Source organism: Castor canadensis, chromosome 16, assembly GCF_047511655.1.
Source record: "Castor canadensis chromosome 16, mCasCan1.hap1v2, whole genome shotgun sequence".
Classification (NCBI taxonomy): domain Eukaryota; kingdom Metazoa; phylum Chordata; class Mammalia; order Rodentia; family Castoridae; genus Castor; species Castor canadensis.
Genome location: NC_133401.1, coordinates 41,423,182 through 41,435,649, shown reverse-complemented (window position 1 = coordinate 41,435,649; position 12,468 = coordinate 41,423,182). Strand labels below are relative to the sequence as shown.

Genomic DNA, 12,468 nt, shown 5'->3' with positions numbered 1-12,468 from the left:
GTACTGTCAAAAAAAAAAAAAACCAATCAACGGATAATATCTTAAATGAGAAGTAGCAGTGTAAACGTGCTATTTGGACTGTGGTGGTAGTGGGAAAAAAGTAAGAGGTGAGAGCAGCTGCTTCTAGACAGTGGACACTGGAGATGAGGAGGGGCCTGGAGATGAGGAGGGTGGGGAGGGGACGGGTTTGTTGTAAGTCTTATAGTGCTACTTTTAATTTAACAATTAAATACCTGCATGGCTCTGATAAAGTAAGTGTTGTCACGGGGGTGTCTCCCATCACAAAGACGCTGGCAGAGGTGGCCCTGGGTCAGGTCAGAGCCAGGTAGGTGCCAGAATTGAAAGGGGTCCTGTGGCTGGAGCTCTGGGAGAAAGGGGACAGAGAGATGTAGATGGGTCTTATAGCTTGGGTTGGGATGACCCCAAAGGCACATGTGTTAAAGGCTTGGTCCCCAGCCTGTTGTGGAACCTTTAAGAGGTGGGGGCTAGCTGGAGGTCTCAGATCATTGAGGACACTCCCTCGCCTTGAAAGGCACTGGGGACCCTGGTCTCTTCCTCTTTTTTCTTTCTAACTTCCTGGCTATGAGGTGGACATCCCCCCACCATGATGTGCTGCCCTCCCACAGGTCCAAAAGCAAGGACTCAAACCTCCCAAACCATGAGCAAAATAACTTTCCTTCTTCTTCTTTTTTTGGTTGCACTGGGGTTTGAACAGAGGCTTCACACTTGCAAAGCAGGCACTTTACCGCTTGAGCCACACCTCCAGTCCATTTTTGCTCTGGTTATTTTGGAGATGGGGTCTCACAAAGTATTTGCCCAGACTGGCCTTGAAATTCCATCCTCCCAACCTTAGACTCCCAAGTAGCTAAGATTACAAACATGAGCCACTGGTGTCCAGCAAACTTTTTTCTTTTTAAATTGATGGTCTCGGGGGTATGTGTGCTAGTAATGGAAAGCTGACTGACACAGTGGGGCTGGATCACGCAGAACTGTAAGGCATGGCATGAAGATGGTTTGTTTTATTCTAACAAAAATGGACAGTCATTTCAGAGTCTTAAGCAGGGAGTGACAGGGACCAATTTCCTCCTCTAAAAGATCTTTCCAGCTGCTGTAGACTGGAAGGTGGCCACAGAGCTGGACAGAAAAGGCAAGAATAAAGCTACAGTTTGTGAAGACAGCATAATGAAGCCCACCAAACACTGTTTGCAAAAAAGGGGGAGGAGGAAGAGGAAAATGGGAATATAATGGAGGAGTGAACTTGTTCAAGTTACACTGTACGCATGTATGGAATAACCACAATGAAATCCCCTTGGATTATTAATGTATGATAAATCAAAAATATAATAAAACTTTTTAAAAAGAAAAAAAGTTGTAGTTTGGAGTGCACATAATTTCACCTTTGCAGGAACCCATTTTGCAGATAAGGAAACTGAGGCTTAGGGTGACCCAATGAGGATCTTATTACCGAAAGTGATCAGGATTCACACCCAGCTCCCAGGCCCCAAGACCCTGGTCTCTGCTTGACATACGGGGTGCAGCTGACACCTTTCCCTAGGTCCTCAGTAGGAGCAAAAACAAGTCCAACATGGACCCGCAAACCTACAAATGCTTGCCTACCTTGAGCCAGTCATCCAAGGAAACTAAAACAAGCTCTTTATTATTTTTTTTTCAGTACTGGGGTTTGAACTCAGGACTTTCACCTTGAGATATTCCACCAGTTCTTTCTTTGTGAAGGGTTTTTTGAGATAGGGTCTCGCAAACTATTTGCCCAGGCTGACTTCAAACCATGATTCTCCTCCCGAGTAGCTGGGATTACAGGTTAGAGTCACTGGCACCAGCTAAAACAAGCTCTTTTTGCAGAAAGATGTTCACAACTGATGATTTCTAACCATGGCAAATTGGACAGAACCTAAATATGGAGCCCTGACAATGGATAAGGGAAATGTGGCCAAGCACTGGCTGGAGCATTCGGCACTCTTAAACCTTGTTGTGGTGAGCACCGTGGCACTTATGGTATATGCCAGACAGGTGACATTGAAGACTCACAAAACTGGCTGGGTGCTGGTGTCTCACAGCTGTAATCCTAGTGGGTCAGGAGGCAGAGATCAGGAAGATCTAAGTATGAAGCCAGCCTGGGCAAATAGTTCGTGAGAGCCTATCTCAAAAAACACCCATCACAAAAAGGGCTGGTGGAGTGGCTCACGGGCAGGCCCTGAATTCAAACCCCAGTACTGCAAAAAAATAAGTAAACAAAAAAGACTCACAAAACTCAAGTAGGTCCTATCATTCCCACTTTACAGAAGGGAAAGTAAAGCTCAGATCAGTGAAGTGCCCACTGGGCAGTCCGCTGGTCCCCTCTGAGCCTGCTTCCTCCTCTGTAAGAATGGAGGGGTACCCTAGAAAGTTACAAGGCTGGGCGGGGGATGGGGATGGTCTCAGCGACCATAAGAATGTGCCAGCCCAGCCACCAGCATATGGCAGTTGCTCCATGAGTGCCAGTCTTCCACTTTTGCATGGGTGCAGTCATCTTTGCCTGACACATGCTACTCCCCTGACAGTCGCCATGAGAACTATTCTGTCCTTTCCTGTGACACACTCACCCAAGCTCTGAGATTGAATGTAGAGCTCACAGTGTGCTGACCAGGTCTGCATTTGTGGTCTCTAGCCAGAGCTCACTAGGAAATGCAAAAACTGCTGTTTTGCCAAGGGCCCCAGAGATCAAAGCAGGGGACAGCCACCAGCTGACAGCAGGACTGGGGAGGGAGGAGCCATCTGCAGTGCTGAGCCCCGTGCTCAGTGAGACCGTGAGAACACTGACTGCAGCCATGCTGACAGAAGTCAGGTGTGATGTTACCAAGGTCAAGTGTATCGACAGGTGCTTGGGAGCTCAACGTGGAGGTGCAAGTGGGGATAAGAGCAGTTCAGGAGCAGGTGAGGATGGAAGGGATGAGGGTGGCATTTGTAAGGTGGGCATGGTACCTGGGTATTGTTTGTGGTGGTTAAGGTGGAGGTGACAATGGCAGGTGGAGAGTGGAGGACATTAGTGGTGGTGGGAGACTGCTGATAGACACTGTGTGAGAAATCCAGGAGCTTTGGTGCTGGCTGGGCATCTGTGTCCAGGCATCCCTTGGGACTGTAACCTTGAACTCGAATTCAGGGCTTAGCACCTGCCTAGCAACCACTCTACCTTTTGAGCTCCGCCTCCACTTCCCGCCCCCACTCTGCTCCCTGCTTTCTCCATCAGAAGTGAGTCAACAGCCATCGGACGGTCAGTCATTCAGTGAGCAGCCTGCCACTGGACAGATGTGTTCCTCATCGTGACAAAGTTCGTGTCAGTGGGTGCATTTTCCAAGCAGAGACTCCTGCCCTCCCCCAGCCCTCCAGGGGATAGGGAGGTGACCCACAGGGCCATGAGCTGTTGCTGGCACTTTGCACCCATTATCATTCAGGCCTCAGCAAACCAGAGAGGAAGGGTCAGTGATGGAATCAGATTCCAAAGTCAGATCATCTCTGCTTCTTAAACTGGGAGTGGCCCAAGCTGTAATGCAGTTACTGGAAAGGCTGACGCAGGAGGACCATAAATTAGAGTCCAGTTGGGAAATTTACAGAGACCATGTATCAAAATATAATAAAAAAAGGGTTGGGGCCATCACCAGCAACTCATGCCTGTAATCCTAGCTACTTGGAAGGCAGAGATCTGGAGGATCACAGTTCAAAGCCAGTCTGGGCAAATAGTTCATGAGGCCCTATCTCAAAAAACCATCACAAAAAAGGGCTGGTGGAGTGGCTCAAGGTGATAGGCCCTGGATTCAAACCCAGTACCATAAAAAAAAAACAGGTTGGGAATTTAGCTCAGTGGTACACGAACACCCTTAACACTGAAAAAAAAAAAAATCTGTGCTCTTTTTTCTAGGCTATGGGGGTTTTTTGTGTTTTGTGTTTTTTTTTTCTGATCTGCCAGATTTTTACCCCAGGTCACACAGAGTCCCCAGATGGGTGAGGTTGAAGGAGAACAGCCCCAACCAGGACCTTCCTTCTCCATAGTCCTCCTACCCGCTTCTCCTACACCATTGCTCACGAAGTTCTCCAACCGTCCCTGCCACTCTCCCCAGGCCTCAAGTGGCCCAATGAAGAGCCCACACCTGCATAAGCTCACACAAAGTCCCCTGTCTCTGGGGCTCCCGTGGCCTGGAGGAGAGATAGCTCAGCAACCCTTTCCTCGTGGGGACCCCAAGTCTGGGGAAGCGAAGGCTCCTGTCCCACGCCCCAAACCCAGTCACAGGGCAAGCTGGGAGCCCTCCTGACTCCAGCCCAGGCTGTTAAGCCACATCCCTGCCTCTCCTCCTCTGTGCTGTGGGGTTGGCCCTGCTTCCACACAGTGCCCCCTCTTCTTTGTCCCAGTGACTTTTCACAAACATACTCATCATAAGGAGATCCACAGGTCACAGCCTCTGTCCCCTGGATCCGTCACTTAAAAAAAATGTAGCCAGGCTCAGGCAGCTCGTGCCTGCAATCCCAGCTACTTGGGAAGCAGAGATCAGGAGGATTGTGGTTCAAAGCCAGCCAGGGCAAATAGTTCACAAGACCCTATCTCAAAAATACCTAACAGAAAGAGAAAGAGAGAAAGAGAGAGGGAGAGAGAAGGAGGGGAGGGAGGAAGGAGAGCGAGAGAAAGACAAAAGAAAGGAAAAAAATAGCCAGTAGAGAAAAGGCCTGGCAGAGTGGCTCAAGTGGTAGAGCGCCTGCCTAACAAGTGTGAGGTCCTGAGTTCAAGCCCCAGTACCATCAAAAAAGAAAGAAAAGAAAAATGTACTGTGCGAGCTGCCCCTAAGTGAGTTTCTGCAACTCACTGAGCACACTCACTCTCAGCTCAAATCTCTCCCATGGCTCCCACCGGCTGCAGGATACATTCCACCCCTCAGCTTGGCAGGCAAAGTCCTCACGGGGCCTGCATCTTGCTTTCCATACAAGCTGCTCACTTCTCTCCTGTAGTCCAGGGCATGAAGATTCTGTTCCTTGTCCACACCTGCTGCTTCCTTCCTCACACATTTGCATACTCTGTTCCCTCTGCCCAAAGCCTTCCCTTCCCTCCAGGCAAATTCTCTCCATCCTTTAAGGTCAGGCTTGGAGCCATGTTCAGACGTTGGTGGCCCCTCCTCTGGGCCCATAAGTTCCTGGTACCCCAGCATGGGTACTGGCTGGTAGAAGGGAAAAATGAAAAGGAAGTCATTGGAGACACCCATGGGCTGGGGCTTGGGGGACTTGACAATGCCCAGCGAGTCCTTTCTCTGGGTACCCCTTTCTCCCACGAGGCAACCTCAAGCGAAGCTTGGGTATGAAGTGACGCAGAGTTGGACTCTAGCCCCAGACACCACACAACTGTGCATCGGGGCTCTTTTCTCAGTCTGCTTATCTAAGAGATGGGAAAGTAGGCATGGTGTTGCACACTTTAATCCCGGCTGAGATCTAAGGTCACCTTACACTACAGAGTCAGACCCTGTCTCAACAAAAAAGAAAAGAAAAGAAAAGAAAATTCTAGCTGGGCACTGGTGGCTCACGCCTGTAATCCTAGCTACTCAGGAGGCAGACATTAGGAGAATTATGGTTCCAAACCAGCTGGGCAAACAGTTCACAAGACCCTATCTCAAAAAATCTCATCACCAAAAAAAAAAAAGGGTGGGGGGTGAGGGGCTGGTGAAAGGCTCAAGGTGTTTGAACTACCAAAAAATAAATAAACCGTAAAAATATTGGCCAGGCATAGTGGTACATGCCTGTAATCCCAGTTACATGGGAGGCACAGGTAGGAGGACTGCAGTCCAAGGCCAGCCCTGAAGTCATGGCAGGGAGGGATCAGGAGACCCTATCTGAAAAAAAGAAACTAAACCAAAAAAGTCTGGGGAAGTGATTCAAGTGGCAGAGCGCTTGCCTAGCAAGCGTCAGGCCCTGAGATCAAACCCTAGTACCACCAAAAAATAAAAGAATGAGTTTTAAGAGTTTGAAGCAGGGAGCGATGGTGCACACTATAATCCCAGCTACTTAGGAGACCAAGGCAGGAGGATCAAAGTCGGCTGAGACCCTGTCTCACACAAAATAGGGACTTGGCTCAAGTGATTGAGCCCTTGCCTAGCATTCCTGAGGCCCTGGGTTCAATCCCCACTACCACCAAAAAGGGACCTAGAGGAGAACTAGAGGGCTCTGGACCACACCCCATGAGACACAGGAAACCCATGAAGACCCAGAACATCTTCTCTGGTCCCCAAGCCAGGAAGTGCTGGGACTCAGGTTCAGTGGGGAGGTGGCTGCTGACACAATGCCGAACCATCCAGGCCCCAAGACCCGCTAGGATCCATTCTGAATTCATTCTGACCTCTCCCACTGGGAGAGAGGGGCCAGGTCTGCTCTGCCCAGGATCTGAGGGGGACAGAAGGAGGCGCCTCCCAGCCATGACGCTCCCGGGGCTCCTCCTACACAGCCCCTGCAGCTCCAAACATCCTTTTACTTCCACTTTCTCCTGTTTCCTTCCCACAGCCATTCCAGGGAGGAGCTGTCATTCAGGCAAGGCCTGGGAAACTGAGCCCGTTTCCCAGCTGGGAAGTGGGGCAAGGATGAGGTCCCGGCCTTGAAGTTCAATGAGACCCTACCTTGAGCCTGGTGCCAGTGAGTCCCTGCCTTAGGGACAAGGCCCAGCTCAGTTTCTGCCTGTGCCCCAGGACGAGGCCATCACCTTTAGTCCCCCCTGACACTTCCTGGTTCTAGCTGAGGTGGCCCCCCACCCGCCAGCCGCAGGGCTCTCCAGCTTTTTCTGGTACGCATCATCCCTGCTCTATCCATGAAGAAACGGGAGGACAGAAGTGTCAGGCAGCCACCCACACTTAGGATGGAACTCGGATCTGAACCAAGCAGTCAGTTTGGAGCCAAGATATGGGGGACCTTGTTCTCAAGGTATGGGAGACCCCGGCTCAGCCACCTGTCCTCACCCTCTTGAGCCTCCTGTGAAAGGGGCCCAGGCCAGTTAATTCACTTCCCAGAAGGACTCCCCACCCCTCCACTCTGTGAAGACTGTCAGCTGGTCTAAATTACCCAAGGACTTGGGAGGGAAGGGAAGGGTGTCACCAGAACCCTGGGAAGTAAGTCTTATCCCAGCGTCCAACACGAAATGGAGGCTTTACAGCCCCAGCTCTGCCCAGCCCAGCACCCCAGCTAGCACTGGCCGCCACCTTCCCACCCAGCTACAAGGGGATCTTGAATCATCCCCAAGCCTGCCTTGACCCCAAGGATCTCCTCCCTGGCCAGGAGACCCCAGGCCACTGCCACAGCTGAACTGGGGCGGTCCCTACCTGTGCCCCGGAAGGGGCTCAGAGGCAGCGATGGACACGGGCGGGCACAGGTGGGCACTGTCTAGGGCCTGAGCAGCCAAACCCTCAGACTTTAGCACCATCTCCGCCTCCCCTGAGCAATCATTAACCCTGCAGAACCGCACCTCCCAGAACTGGGCCACTCCTCAGGAGGTGCTCCTCACAGCTGGAGGGGTCAAGACTCCCGGTGTTCCTGGCACTGGAGGGTGGGGTGCACAAAAAGGGGCTGCAGAGAGGACCTGGGAACAAGGCCCGGCCTTGCAGCAGACTGGAGGTTGGGAGGGTGGCGGTGGGGACCCAGACAGTGGCAGTCATCAGGACCCACTGTGCCCTCTCTGCTACAAGCCTACAGTGACAGGAGACCTGTGAAGGAGGTGAGTGAGGCCAGGCCAGGAGATGGAAGGAACACAATGGTGACATAGCCAGACTGGGGACTTGAGATCCTAGCCTGTCATTGTTACTTGTCCCCTAAGGGCAGGTCCACAAAAGGCAGCCTCCCTTCTCCAGGGACTTCATTGACTCCATGGTGGTTTTTTTTTTGCAGTATAGGACTTGAACTCAGGGCCTTCACCTTGAGCCACTCCACCAGCCCTATTTTTGTGAAGGGTTTTTCGAGATAGGGTCTCACAAAACTATTTGCCCCAGCTGGCTTTGAACCACAATCCTCCTGATCTCTCTCCTGAGTAGCTAGGATTACAGGCGTGAGCCACCAGCGACCAGCCTCCGTGCTGGTTTTAACTGTCCTGATGCCTATGGCCTCCCAGCAGGGACCAGGTCCCCAATTCTGTCTTATCCAGGCTCATATCCCAGTCACCACCACCACCCCCCTTCCCCACCCTACTACCGGCCCTGACCCCTCTCTGACATAGGAAAAAAGGGGCTCCTGTACCAGACCTGCCTGGGTCCTATCTCTTTTTGGCTGGGTGGCCTGGAGAAGTCACTGCCCCTCTCTGAATAGCACTGCCTCGGTCTGATCCTCGGGGATGGGGCGCTGCACCCCTCTTCTGGGCTGACCAGGAGCCATAGGTGGATGAGGGAGACAGCACTCAGAAAGCCCCAATCCTCCAAAGAGATGGTAAGATTCAAATGCTGGGAATTTGCAAGTCTCCACCCACGAAAGTCCCAAATGAAGGCTGTCCTTGTGCCTTCCAAGAGGAGAAGGAATCAGCATTTATTGAGTTCCTACTGTGTGCTTTACATCATGTTCTCACTGATGTCTGATGTCACCGAAAGGCAGAGGCCACTGTCATCATGCTTATTGTACAGAGACGCCTGAGGCTCAGAGAGGGGAAATGCCCATGCCTGTGTCCCCCTGAGACAGGTGGGAGCCCACCTGACCTGAGACTAAGAGCTCTGCACTACAGGGAAGGTGGGGGGTGTACCTGTCCTGCCTTCCTCACTCTCCTGTGTCCTCCCCACTGCTCCTCTGGTGTAGGGGCTCCTCCTCCACACTTCTTTCCCTGTCTCCCCGCCCATCCCCCAGAAAGCCTTCCCTGGTCCCCAGCAGTAAGCACTGATGGTCCAGGTACCCACAGCAGCTCCTTCCCCTGCTAATGACACCCTAGTTTTCCTTTGGGGAATTTCCATACACCACTGTCCCCACTCCATGCTGGGCACATAGTGGAGGCCTGGCCAGTCAGATCTCAGCTTCCCTCACCACAAAGATTGGATCAGGTTTGGTTATGTGACAAAGCTGGGCCAATGAGAATCACTGAGAGGCAGAGGCAGTGAGATCCCAGAACTGGGGAGACAGAGGCAAGAGGATCCAGAGTTCAAGACCAGCCTGGGCTACATAGTGAGAACTTGTCTCAAAAAAAAGTGTAGGTGGGTGCCGATGGCTCATGTCTGTGATCCTAGCTACTCAGGAGGCAGAGATCAGGAGGATCATGGTTTGAAGCCAGCCCAGGCAAATAGTTCCAAAGACCCTATCTCGGAAAAAAAAATCACAAAAAATGGCTGATGGAGTGACTCAAGGTGTAGGCCCTGAGTTCAAACCCCAGCACCAAAAAAGAAAAAAGTCTAAGCTGTAAGAAAGTGACTCTGGGGTTTTCCAACAGCTGTCTACTACCACAAGGGTACTGAGAAATAATCTGAGACTGAGTAAAACAGAGATAAGAAATGGAAACGTGGATTCCTTTTGACTTTGTATGAGCTCCTGGATGGAGCCATGCCTGCCACCAGCACTTCAGTTACTGAATAAATACACTGCCTTTTTTCCAAGACTTTAAGTTGTTTTTTTGCGCTGGCTACAGTCTCCTCTCAACAGGAAGTTCTCTGACCCTTCAACACCCCACCCAGATGCAGAAGAAGGGGCACAGAATTAAGGTCCCCTAATTGGTAGGCCTCTGGGAGTCCCTGCTCCACCCTGCACATATCAGACCTCCCACCTGTAACTCAGGAGCTCTTCCTGGCTACTTCATGGGATAAAATCAGGTAACTGAGACCCCACTCGTGGCATGGGGCTTGGTGTGCAGCATGGACCCCCCACTACCTCCAGTCACCTGGGCTCCCCTTCACTGAATCTGTAATTTCCTAAGGCTCACACCTCTGTCTTCTCTCTACTGGGTGGCCCATCCCTTCAGGACAGAGGACTCACACTTGGTGGCTATTTGTCAGGTAGTCACCATAGCAGGCATTTAACAAGACAGTTTGCTCCTCAACCCTCCAAATTTAAAACAGATCATCAAGACATAAATGCTACAAAAAGCTTTATTAAATGGTGAGGAAATCTGGGTGAGAAAAAAACAAGAGGAATCTAGCTTTAAACAGAGTCTTGAAGTTTTGAGTAAAAGATGTGAGCCACGTGTCAGGTTCTGAGCTTGTCGGTAGGTAAGGCAAGAGAAAATGGGATTTACAGCACCACGCCGGTGGCTCACGCTGGCAAACCCAGCTACTCAGGAGGCAGAGATCAGGAAGGTTGAAGTTTGAAGCCAGCCTGGGCAAATAGGTGCAAGACCCTATCTCGAAAAAACCCATCACAAAAATAGGGCTGGCGGAGTGGCTCAAGGTGTAGGCCCTGAGTGCAAGCCCCAGTACCAAAAAAAAAAAAAGAAAGAAAATGGGATCTACGAAGTCAGCGTCCATCCATGTAAAAACACATACGTAGCCATGCTCTGGCTAGGATACATTTCCAAGTTTTGATACCCAAGAGGCATTTCCTCTTTCTTCTTTTTTTGGTGATACTGGGGGGTTGAAATGAGGGCCTCATGCTCACTAGGCAGGCACTCTACCGCTTGAGCCACGCCCCTAGTCCTTTTTTATTTTAATTTTTTGCAGTACTGGATTTTGAACTCAGGGCCTACGCCTTGAGTCACTCCAGCAGCCCTTTTTTTGCTAAGGATTTTTCAAGATAGAGTCTCATGAACTATTTGCCTGGGCTGTCTTTGAACCACGATCCCCCAATCTCTGCCTCCTGAGTAGCAAGGACTACAGGTGTGAGCCACCAGCACCTGGCTCCTTTTTTATTTTTGACATAAGGTCTCACGTTTATGCCCAGCTGATCGTCTTATTTATGCTTCCCATGTACTGGGATGACAGTCGCAAGCTACCACGCCCAGCTTTTTATTGGTTGAGATGAGGTCTGGTGAATTTTTTGCCCAGGCTGACCTCCATCTGAAATTCTCCTGATCTCAGTCTCCCAGGTAGCATCTCCTTTTGGTTTTTTTTGGAGGTACTGAGTCATTCAGTGAGCTACTCAGTTAGGATTATAGGCGTGAGCCACCGGCACCCAGCTGTATCTCCTCTGAGTATCTACAAGGAGATACCATAGAAGGTTGGACAGCTGGTGATGTGACAGTGACAGTCAGACTTGGGTCAGACTGCTGGGTTCAATTTTGACAGGACAAGTTACATAATCTCTATGAGCCTCAGTTTTCTGCCTCAAAAGGTGGCGTGAGGATGAAATGAAGTCCTGAGCTCTGTGCCCACACAGAGCTAAGGTCTCAAGAAATATTAGTTTTGTTGTGTGTGCTGTTGGCTGTTGTGTTACTATTATAAATTTTATCTCTTTAATTCTCCCAACAACTCCAGGGATGACTTCTCTATTACAGATGAGAATACACAGTCCCAAGGCCAGATTGTCAGTAGGAGGTGAAACAGGCAGAGTAACATGTATCTGTGCAACCATGCTCACGCTGTCTTTCCTGCCCCAGCCGCCAGAGTCCTCCCTGAAGAAAGCCGGTAGGAATGGAATGGTTGCTGGTAGGAGGCAGGCAACTTCATCATCTAAATTTCCAGGCTCCAGCTCTGCCTCAGACCAAGTGAGTCAACCTGGGCTCTGCCCAGCTGGACAGGGAAAACCACCACCTGATCCCTTGCCCTCCCTCCTTCTCTTAGCCAGGGCCTCTGGCTCTGAGTCAGGTGCTCTTGCTGCCAGGAGTGCTAGGGCCTTTCCCAGACCTTTGGACAGCATCTGGAAGAGCCAGATGTGGCCTGATGGTGCCCTGCCCACCTTGAGGGGCACCTGCACAACTGCCACAAGGCAACCTGGGAAGCTCACTGGACTTTAGTTTCTGATGACTCCAGGCCAGATTCAAGGTCAGTTTCAGGAAACAATGAGGTTCAGGAAACAGTGGAGTTAAGAGTCCAGGATAACCAGGGTCCTAATGCCCTCCCTACAAGGAGCTGGGAGCCTTGGGCAAGGTAATTCATTTCCCTGAGCCTCAATGTTCTCGTCTGCAAAATGGGCATAAGAGCAGAATCCAACTCGTAGGTTTGTTATAAGGATTAATCCTGTAATGCATAAAAGCACTTAGCATACAGTAATAGTGTGATGTGCATATGAGGTAATAAATACATCAGGGTTCCTTCATAGCACAGTCTTTGGGTACTTTGGGTACTAATGGGTACTTTGTTAAACAAACAAAAAACAGAAAAACTGCTCATTGCCTGTCTCTATTATGCCCACCCTCCGTGTGCTCAGAAATTGATCAAGTTGAAATTCAGTGCCAGCTTGCCCGACTAGTTGAGATACTTTCTCCCCAGTAGCCATTTCATCTGCCACACGGAGACACCCTCTAACCCCACCCTAGCGTTTTGCCTGGGCTGAGGAGGGTCTCCCTGGTGTGAGCGCGCTCAATCCTTCTCCACTTCCCAGTCATCCCTCGAGCTACAC

General features: G+C 50.7%; 1 protein-coding gene across 3 annotated transcripts in view; it reads right to left on the bottom strand.

Moving 5' to 3' along the window:
* Positions 1-7,443, bottom strand: part of Cdhr2 (cadherin related family member 2) — a 38,363-nt gene extending 30,920 nt beyond the window's left edge. For 2 of the 3 annotated variants that reach the window (XM_020162707.2, XM_074058713.1), the window contains exon 1: positions 7,338-7,443. The gene's annotated coding sequence lies outside the window, so the exon portion shown is untranslated. Of the gene's footprint in view, positions 1-233; positions 365-7,337 lie in introns of all 3 variants that reach the window. The other variant, XM_074058712.1, reaches the window with a different exon arrangement.
* Positions 7,444-12,468: the final 5,025 nt, after the last annotated feature.